Source organism: Danio rerio, chromosome 7 (assembly GCF_049306965.1).
Source record: "Danio rerio strain Tuebingen ecotype United States chromosome 7, GRCz12tu, whole genome shotgun sequence".
Classification (NCBI taxonomy): domain Eukaryota; kingdom Metazoa; phylum Chordata; class Actinopteri; order Cypriniformes; family Danionidae; genus Danio; species Danio rerio.
Window position 1 is genome coordinate 46,444,883 of NC_133182.1, and position 10,118 is coordinate 46,455,000.

The following is a 10,118-nucleotide window of genomic DNA, read 5'->3' on the forward strand; positions in this document are numbered from 1 at the left end:
GCCAACATAAAACTGTCTTCATAATAAAAAATATATATAGGTAAAACTGTGAAAATGTCCTTGCTCTGTTAAACATAATTTAGAAAAAAAAAAAAAATTTAAAATCACAAGAGGGCTAATAACTTCAACTATATTTATGTGTTTGTACTGTAAAATAATAAAAAAATGAGATATGTTACAACAGTATGCAACTATGTAATCATCATTTATAGAGAGAAAATCAACCCATCAGCATTATGTCCCTGAAGATGATGAGGAGGAAGTAGATCAAGTCAAATTGTTGAAAAGAAAGAGAGTACAAAACAGATTATTGGATGATTCTCCTGAGAGACGTGAGTGCACTAGAATGGTGAGTTAATAGGCCTTTAACTTGAGGGATTGTTCACCTAAAAATACAAGTCTGTCATTATTTACTGACCTCCATGTTCCAAACCTGTGTTACTGTCTCTCTTTGGAAGAATGCAATTGGAAACCAGTTTCATATTTCGATAGTTCATAGTTTAGAGCATGTGGGTAAGTTAATGATGACAAATCTTTAGGATGAACTGTGGTTGTTCTTGTGATGTTCTAGATCTAATATTATGCTTTACTGCATGTCTGCATGTACAATATTCTGTCTGGTTCTCGAATCTGATTGGCTGATAGTTGTGATATATTTAAGTAATATCAGCACCTGTACAGCCTCTTTACCTTTTGTGTATTACTCCGCCAACATACAGCCAGCAAAAAGCAGACACTACAGATCTAAAGTTTCAAAGATGCTTGCTCAGCTGTTTAACTGTCAGCTTATGATTTGAAACCAACGCGGAAGAAAGTAGTTCCACATACAAAAGGGTTTTTGAGAATCTCCATGTTTTATTTTGTTTTTATATACACAATTATGCCGTCAAACTGTTGTATAAACGCAATACCACACTTATAGCAGTGTTATATGGCTGTATATCGGCACTGATGGGAGCACTAAGGCACTCAATATATATAATCCGCTGTGGCAACCCCAGATTAATAAAGGGACTAAGCCGAAATATATTCACACTTTGTAAACATACTTTTAAAAGTGTTTTTTTATACATACTAGTTGTTCTATGTTGTATGCCAGTTGAAACGCATTCCATGCTTTGTTTGATTAAATATTGTGTTCTTCATGATGCCATTATTTTTGCTGGGGTCAACACTGCAGAAGAAGCCTGAAGAGGGCGATGAGATCAAAATACTTCGTCAGAAAGTCCAGTAGATGAAAAATTACATCTTCACTGGTATGATTATTTATAACTGTAATAAATAATTGTTTCTCTCTTTAACCACACCATCCATTTTCCCTTTTGTTTCCCATCTCCTACTTCTGTATCCTTTGCTGGATGATCAGAAATCCCTAAAATCCATAATGAAATTAGGGAAATAAAAGAACTGCTACAAAATATTCACCAGGGGAGGAGCAGTACTGATTCACAACAAACCTCAACTACAACACCCTCGTCATCATATGTAACTGTATTATATTTGTTTTGCACTCTACAGCCTTGGTTACTATTGAGAGTCTGCACCTATAAATGTGTTTTTTATTTTATGTTTTATTACTTCTTATTAGGAAGAAATTCATCCAGGGAGCAATGTTGTGGTTCCCGGAAAAGTTTGGATGTCAGCGAACCATGCTACATCTGGTACAGCCATGGCAAGAATTTTACTTTTGGGGGTCTTTGACCTGGATACACTCTTAAAGAGTAATTTGAGAGGTGAGTCCTCTGTTCATCTCAGCTGCCTCTGTTGTAGGACATAGATCTGCCTAATGCATAGAATAGTGTAAACCAGGGGGAATTACTGATGCTCAGTACTCTTTTGTGGCCAGAGGGATTTTGAGCCATTCTTCTTGCAGGATAGTGGCCAGGTCACTACGTAATGCTGGTGAAAGAAAATGTTTCCTGACTTGCTCCTCCAAAACACCCCAAAGGGGCTCAATAGTAATCAGAACCCCAAATAAAAAAGCATGGAAAGGCAAATAAAAAAAGAAAGACGTGATTTCCAAATTTACTTTGACTTGTATTTCATTCAAGACAAAATAACATTGTGAAAGATGTTTAGGGACTGAAGACACCAAGTGATAAAGTGTTGTAGGTGTAATTTTGTCCCATTCATTCTGAAAGGTGCTAATTAAAGTGTGCAACAGTACTGGGCCTTCGTGACCACATATTCTCTATTGGGGACAGATCAGGACTGCAGACAGGCCAGTCCAGTACATGGATCATGTGTGCAGAATGTGGTTTTGCATTGTCTTGCTGAAATATGCAAGGCCATTCCTGGAAAAGGCAGCAGCATATTGTGCTCTAAAATCTCTATGTACTTTTCAGCATCAATGGTGGCATCACAGAAGCGCAAGTTATATTTGCCAATGGCACTGATAAAACCCCATAACACGACAAACCCTGGATTTTAGACTTTGCTGGTAATGGCCAAATGGTCTGATTTAGGGTCAAAGTCGATTCCTAAAAGGCCACAGCCCTGCAGATTTTAGTTCTAGCTTTGCTACAACACACCTGTCTGTAGGTACTAAACAAGTCTAAAGCACTCGATGAGTTGGATCAGGTATGTTTAGGGCCTACTCTGAACTGTGCCCAGGCCTGTTTCCCGGATCGTTTGAGAAGTGTGAATGCACAGAATCGGGCTCAGGCACGGTTCTCTTGGCCGGCCCTGGCCCAGTTGGAAGAAGTGGGCCTGAGCGTGGTTCATTTGGGCTTTGGCGCGGTACACTTGTAGTGTGAGTGCAAAACGCGCCAAAGCCTGAAACTGAAAGCGAGACGTAACTTTTAAGTGACTGTTTCATTTGGATTTATTAATCATTCTTACTGTTTAATGAACACAAACTGCCGTAGTTTATTAAATACGCAAACGCCTCACTGCAGGACAGCTGCACACCTTTAGTAAACCTCCTCATTCCTGCAGCACAAGGGCTTTATGATTGTTTATGAGCGCCAAAACTGGCGGATCTGTTCGCCGAAACATCTGACTGCGTGTCACTGCATCCCTAAGGACTGTTTGGTGAAATATTTGACTGCATGTCACTGCATATCAAACAACTGAAACCATATAACTAGAGAAATCTCCACTGTGCTGAGCGAGAGTGCTTACTGAACAGCGCAGCATCGATGACGTGTCTCCGTCGGGGGAGACGGAAGAGGGGACAAGCGTGCTTTGGCCCTGTTCGAGGCAACTGTACTTAGTGTGAGTACGGCCTTAGTTAGGGTTGGAACTAAACCGTGCAGAGCTGCAGCCCTCCAAGAACTGAGTTTGACACCAGTGGACGGGATGATCCCTTTTTTCTTTGGTCTGGAACACACCATGTACATTTATCCTAAAATACTGATTTATCTGACCACTGTACACATTTCCACTATGTGATGGTCCATCCCAGATGCCTCCATGCCCAGAGAAGTCGATGGCACTTCTGGCACTGTTTATACTGACAGCAATGTAATACAAGTCAAAGTAAGTTAGGAAATGACGAATTTCTTATATTCATTTGCGTTTTCCATACTGTTTAAACTTTTTCTGGTTTGGGGATGTAGATCTGGTGCCTGTGCAGGCCATGGGAAATGTTCAACTTCACTTTCATGTTCATTAAACTACTCTGTTACAGTCTTGCTTTGTGTATTAGTGCATTATCATCCTGATACATGGAACGGCTTTTAGAATACAATGTTTGAACCACTGGGTTCACATGGTCCTCCAGAATACCTTGGTAGTCCTTGGCAGTGAAGCACCCATCTAGCACAAGTGTTGGGCGTATAGGGAATGCCATGATATTGCACCCCAAACCATCACATATTCACACTCTGGGCATATGTCAACTGTACCACAACAGTATGTATGGTATGCTTTTTTGGGGCCTCTCCTTGCTGTAACCTTTCTAGATGAAAAGGTAAAGACAATGAAGGTGAACTCATTAGAGAACAATACAAGTTTCATGTTGGCACCATTGCAACCGAGGTTTGGCAATGGCAGGAGTGATTAAATGTTTGGCTATAGCAGCTCAGCCATGTATATTGACGCTGTGAAGCTCCCGACAAATAGTTTTGGTGGAAACAGGAGAGTTGAGGTGCACATTTAATTCTGTGGTGAGTTGGGCAGCTGTGGTTTTATGTATTTTTTTGGGTACAATTGGTGTTAGCATCCAGACATCCCTTTCATGTCATACAGCTTCCTCTTGTATCCACAATTACTCCTGTTGTTTGTCCTTCTTGGTGGTTTGCTGACATAATTATACCATGGCTCTTGATACATCACAGAGTTGCTGTCTTGATCACAGATGCGCCAGGAAGTCAAGCACTAATAATTGGTCCTCTTTTGAACTCTGATATGTCACCCATAATGTTGTGTGTATTGAAATATTTTAGGCAAAACTATGCTATTACTCTGACTAAATTAATTAAATCTGTCTAAAACTAAAATGACCGTAGTGTATGTGTGTGAATGATTCCCAGTGATGGGTTGCGGCTGCAAGGGCCTCAGCTCTGAAAACATATGCTTAGGGCTGCTCGATTTTGTGAAAAATCATAATCATGATTATTTTGGTCATAATTGCAATCACGATTATTTAAATCGATTACTGTTGAACTCTACATCTGACAATAGCCGCGTTTCCACTATCTCGCCTAAAGTGAGCAAGCCAAGGCCAGTCGCATTTCCACTGTCACTTCCGGGGCCTAATCGGGCCAAATCGGGGCTTTTTTGGGACCAGCGGCCGGTCTTTTTTGGCCCGCCGAATACCTTGGGCCAAAGAGGGCCAGCCGGGGCTTCGGGGCGGAGTGAAAGGAGAGGCGGACACAGTTTTTCGATTGCACACGAGTACATGCGCGAAACACATAAACAAATAAATAAATAAGGGAAAAAAAACATCTGGAACAAATTATAGGATGGGGTCTTTTTGCGTATGATCGCCCTTATGATTCTCTTTTAAATGTAAGGCTGTTGCATAAAATAACAAAGTAGGTTTTAATTTATAAGTGACTTTTCTTTGCTGCGTCCTCAATGTTTCAATAACGCGTAATAATCTTTACACCATATTAAAGACACAGCAGACAGTAAATGTTTTCGAGAGTTTTTGTCAAGTTTAAAAGGTGTATTTGTGCATGTTTAGATGCCTGTATGTGTGTGTGAGACCGAGGAAAAGATGCGCTCCCTTCATAGCTCTGTTGATGCCGAGCAGCTTTTTTCTCTTATTTTTTATTGTTTTTATTTATTTTGGAGATAATACACATATATGAATACAACTGAAAGACATTAAACTTTACAAATTTCGTGTCCACTTTTGTAGGCTTAAAACAATAGTGTCATATCCAGATAAAATAGCCTAAGCTATATTGAAATAATTTAAAGAATTACAAATATCAGATATAATAAAATCACATTAAATAAATAAACCAATATAAAACTAACAAAAGCTAGCTATAACAATTAGGTATTATATCAAACTGTTTTAAAGCCTTATTAAACATTTTTCAAAAGCCTCTCTGAAAAAAAAAGGGAACACTGCAAGTTCAAAATGTGTACTGTGTCCTCAAACAAGTGTTTGTTTTTATATGACGTAGTAAAATTAAAAAAGGAAATTTTAAATACATGAAGAGCTTTATTAGTGCATAGCTGCTGAGCGCAATGAAATATAGGCTATATTTTATTACGTGCTGCTCTTATGAGCTGAAACAACACTTTCCTTTGCTTAAGATTTAATAAGCAACATCTTTAAATAAAGGGAATCACCTATTAAGAGTCATAAAGCCTATAGGGAAAAGTTTGTTTCAGTTCTCTCCGGAGCATTTGGGATGAATGTTGGACAGCGTCTGTCTAACTGAGGATGTTATAAAATACATTTTATATCGAGTTATTAACAGAGAATTTTATATATGTGGTGTTATATTATGGATTTTCGCTCCTTGCACTGGGTCCCTCCGTTAGTGGCGAGACCACTAGATTTTGATGCCAACAGTCGGTCGGCGAGTAAATGAATATGATGAATGAGAACACAGGTATGTGCGTACAGACATACATTGTACTGCTGTACAGTAACGTGTCATTTGTTTGTTTTGGTTGTCCTTATTTTAATAGTTTTGTGATAATGTGGTGTGCTTTATCTGCCTGATTCCCGCTGAAGTGGGCGGATTAAGTGACGTTCGATTTGGGGGATGTTCTGGGGGCAGGGTTTGCGTGACCCGCTGCGAGCCACTAGCCCGACAGTGGAAATGCGACATGATTTCGGCGTCACTACTCAACCTCCCGGACAATTGACCTGGCCTGGCCCAATAAAAGCCCTGGCTCGCACTGGCCCAATAGTGGAAATGCAGCTAATGACCCTGTTGCTGGTAGCACTGATTTTATTGGTTGTACTGTCCCTAGCTCTGTCTTTCCCACCAAGAAGATGTCATGGTCTGTTAAATTTTGGACACTGATTTGGATCACAGGTCAAGTGCCTTTCTTTAGAGTCAAGAGTGTTTCAAGGGGCTCTAGACCGTCAGGGTACTGTGGGTTGACAGCTGGTTCAAACAGCATGACATTATCCTACTTCGTACATAGCGCTCTTACTTGACACTTGACTTGCACAATAGCATGTTTTGGCACATTAATATGTTTTTTTGTCACCTTCACACATACTTGTTTGCACTCTCAGCAGTCACCAAGTTAATAAATATCTGAATTTTACTCTTCCTTAAGCTTGGGAAGGCACTTCTTACAGTCTTATTTAAGAGCCCTCTGCTCCTATCCCTCTGCCCCCCAGCTTCATTTTGCTTCATTACCTGTTCTATAACATTATATCCAATGATCGGCTTGGACAACAGCTGTCCTTTTAGAACAAGCACAGGAATGACTAACTCTTATTTTGTTTGCAGGAGGAGCCAGATTGAAGGCGATTTCCACCCATCCTTCATTGGGAATGCTGGAACCATTGGCTGCGACAAGACTCAGACCGTCAGCGGCCTCCGTCACTTCAGAAACATCTCGCGTCCTCGCTCCAGGTAGGTACTGATCTTTCCATCGTCGATCCACAATGCACAGTTCAGCTGATCTCGCTTGCTGACAATGGAAACACTGCCTTGGCCTTGAGGGACGTGGCTGTCGGTGCAGCTGGAAATATTGTGACTGGGGCGTCACCAGGTATGGTTGTGACTGCGCTGAACTGTAGTGGATGGAAGCCTTGAGCTGCGTAAAGAGATGATTGGGTTGGTTGGATATACCGTGCTGGCATTGAATTAGCTTGCTGTTGATATGATTGTGGTGTGAAATGAGGGGCTTGAAATGTATATTGCTGTTGTTCACTCGTCTGTGGCATTGCCCTCCAGACCTGATTTTGCAGCGCCTGATTCCCTTCTGAGGTAGACTGATGGGCTGCTCTTAGAGGTGGGACATAACTGTTGACCACAGCGCATTGTTGCTGCAGAGGTGAGGGTTGCTGCATTGATTCCTTTATCTGCATTACCTCTTTACTAAAACTTTTTAACAGTGACATCAAATAAATTTTTGGCTGCTTTTGTTTGTTTTTTTGACTGCAAGGCTGGTTCACTTGACTGAGTAGCATTCACACTGGCACTTCGTTCACCTTTTCTTTTACTCAGTCTCTCAGCCTTGTGGGAGCATGCAACATTCAACTTCTCCAACAGCATCTTATCTGTAACTGTGGCGTCCATCAGATACGGTTGGAGATCACCCTGAATACGGTCATTCTGCAAACCTGTTAACATAGTGTGAAGAAACATTCTGTACGAGTGCTGGGTCACACTTCAAACCTGACTCATCTTCTTGTGATGCAAAGAGAATTTTCTGCCTCATGTCAAGCACAGGTATGAGGAAACTTTGAGGTGTTTCTTTTGGACGCTGTGATTCTGCAGTCAGTTGTTTATTTAACTCTGTTGCATTCTTTTCCTGGTAATGTGAACGGAGAATTCGTCTTAACATCGGTAGAGTCAAATCTGTCTTTCCTTCCAGGTAGCTGCGTAATTGAAGGCCTGGTGTAATAGCTCGAATAACTGCATCAACGATTTCTTGATCTTGGTAACACTTATTCAGTCCACTTTCAATTTGACGCGCCAAACACGAGTATGTTAATCTATCCTTTTGGCCCGGCTCTCCGATAAAACCTGAAATCTTAAACTTTCGGTGCCAAACAGCTGGTATTATTTGTCCCTGTGGGGGTAGCAATGAGTTAGCTGCTACACTGTCTGTTGATGCAGGTGCCAATCTAGAGCTCGGTGAAGTAGGCAAGTTTGTTTGTGTAGAATTAGCTGTGTGGTTAATTTCCCCTCTTTGTACCTGGGCTGGATTTTCCTCATTTACATTAGTTAACATCATCTCACTCAATTACTTATAATTTATATCTAGCAACTTCGCCATGCCTCCATCCTCAAGTTCTTCCAAGTCTTTTTGCAGCAGATAACTACTTAGCAGAGTAACTAGAGAAAGGCGTGTGGCATTTGCGTTTATGTGGATTTCAATGGATTGAGCCAGTTCAATTAATTTTCCTCTGGTTAATGTACACAGTCTCTCACGAATCTGGTCCTGAAGGTTGTGCTAAGCCTCCATCTTTCCTTCAGTGTTTACAGTTTTGTGTGTGAACTTTGACTTATCTGACTTAAATCAGCTGCTTCTGGTGGTTGTTGGTACCCAGCGTGCATGCTACGTTCAATCAATTCTGTCTGGTCACTTTACTCAACAGCTCCACGTCTGGGTAGTTAAGAGATGGATTTTAGTGGGGGTTCCTGAAGATTACGAGGGATGACCAATCTGACACCAATCCCAGCGCTGCCTCCAAATTTTGTAATACTCCTGTAAAGAAGTTTATAAAGATTAATAAAGAAACTTGAAAAAGAGAGTGATGCAAAGATGGCTTCTATAATGTTGTCTTTACTCTTTACTAATTAATTTTTAAAGCACTAAAATGTCAACATGAATGAGTTCACACACCAACACAGATTAAAGGAAATAAGTAAATACGAACAACAAGTTATTTGCCTAACTTTATGCAGTTCAACAGACACACATTTTCATAAATAAAAAAAGCTATTGAAAATGCACACATAAACACCAAAAAGAACCATCGATCCAAAACACTGCTGAAGTGCGATTTAGTGCGTTTATGTAACGAGTATGTCTCCAGCATTTATTAAATTTGCAAGGAATATTTATGAATGTCTTCAATAGACCTGCAGAGCAGCATTAATGCGCTCTGAAGTAAAGTAAAACGGCTATAAGTCGTGTTTGCTGGCCTCATGCATCACGCACCTGTCAGCCAGTCAGTCAGCACTTCACCCTAAAGGGTTAAACAAATGACGCACAGCACTACTACGCTTGAAGAAGTTTGCGCTGTTATAATTCACTTACCCTTTTATATGTTTTGGTGCGATTGTCACCCGCTATTAAAAAAATGTTTTGAATGGGAAGCTGTAATTAGCCGTGATGGGATGAATTTTGGCGTGGCGCCCCGCCATGGAATAATGAATGTAGCGGAAAAAACAATGTATAACTCAGGAAAAATTATCAATTATCTACATGTACCCGTTTAGAAAAACTCATAAACATGTAACAACATCACAATCTTAACTCAAACTGCGTCGGCATACAGTAACGTTACTGGCATTTGGTCACATGTTAGCGGCTACCGCGCTAATCGCAAGGCACTCATATTAACGTGCTCCAGACCTGCTAACCTATTGACACTGTAAGTCAAATCAAACGAACAGCATTCAACACGTCGATCATTAATATCACCCTACACAGTGTTTAAACATTAAGTTAAAAAATTTACCTGAAAAGAAGTTTATAAAGATAAATAAAGAAAGATGGAAAAGAGAGCGATGCAAAGCTGGCTTCTTCAATGTTATCTTTCTTCTTCTTCTTCTTCTTTCCTTTTATTGGCGGGCTGGTGTAATGTGCACATGCCGCCACCTACAGTTCGTATCTATATCTATATATACTAATATGCTTACCAAAATTTCTCCATCAGGACTATATTTTACAGTCTATGATCAGGACTCAGCTGTCAGCTGGCTATGTTGTCTTGTCTTTACTCTGAATGAAGTACATCACGGCCGCGTCACCCAATGAAGCGTGCGGTGACGTCATGACGCAGACATGGCAAT

General features: G+C 40.5%; 1 long non-coding RNA gene across 1 annotated transcript; it reads right to left on the bottom strand.

Moving 5' to 3' along the window:
* Positions 1–6,064: 6,064 nt before the first annotated feature.
* LOC108190702 (uncharacterized) lies at positions 6,065–9,874 on the bottom strand. Its single transcript, XR_001799942.4, has 2 exons — positions 9,785–9,874; positions 6,065–8,805 (listed from the first exon to the last, which is right to left on the bottom strand). It is a non-coding gene; the product is annotated as an uncharacterized lncRNA (long non-coding RNA).
* Positions 9,875–10,118: the final 244 nt, after the last annotated feature.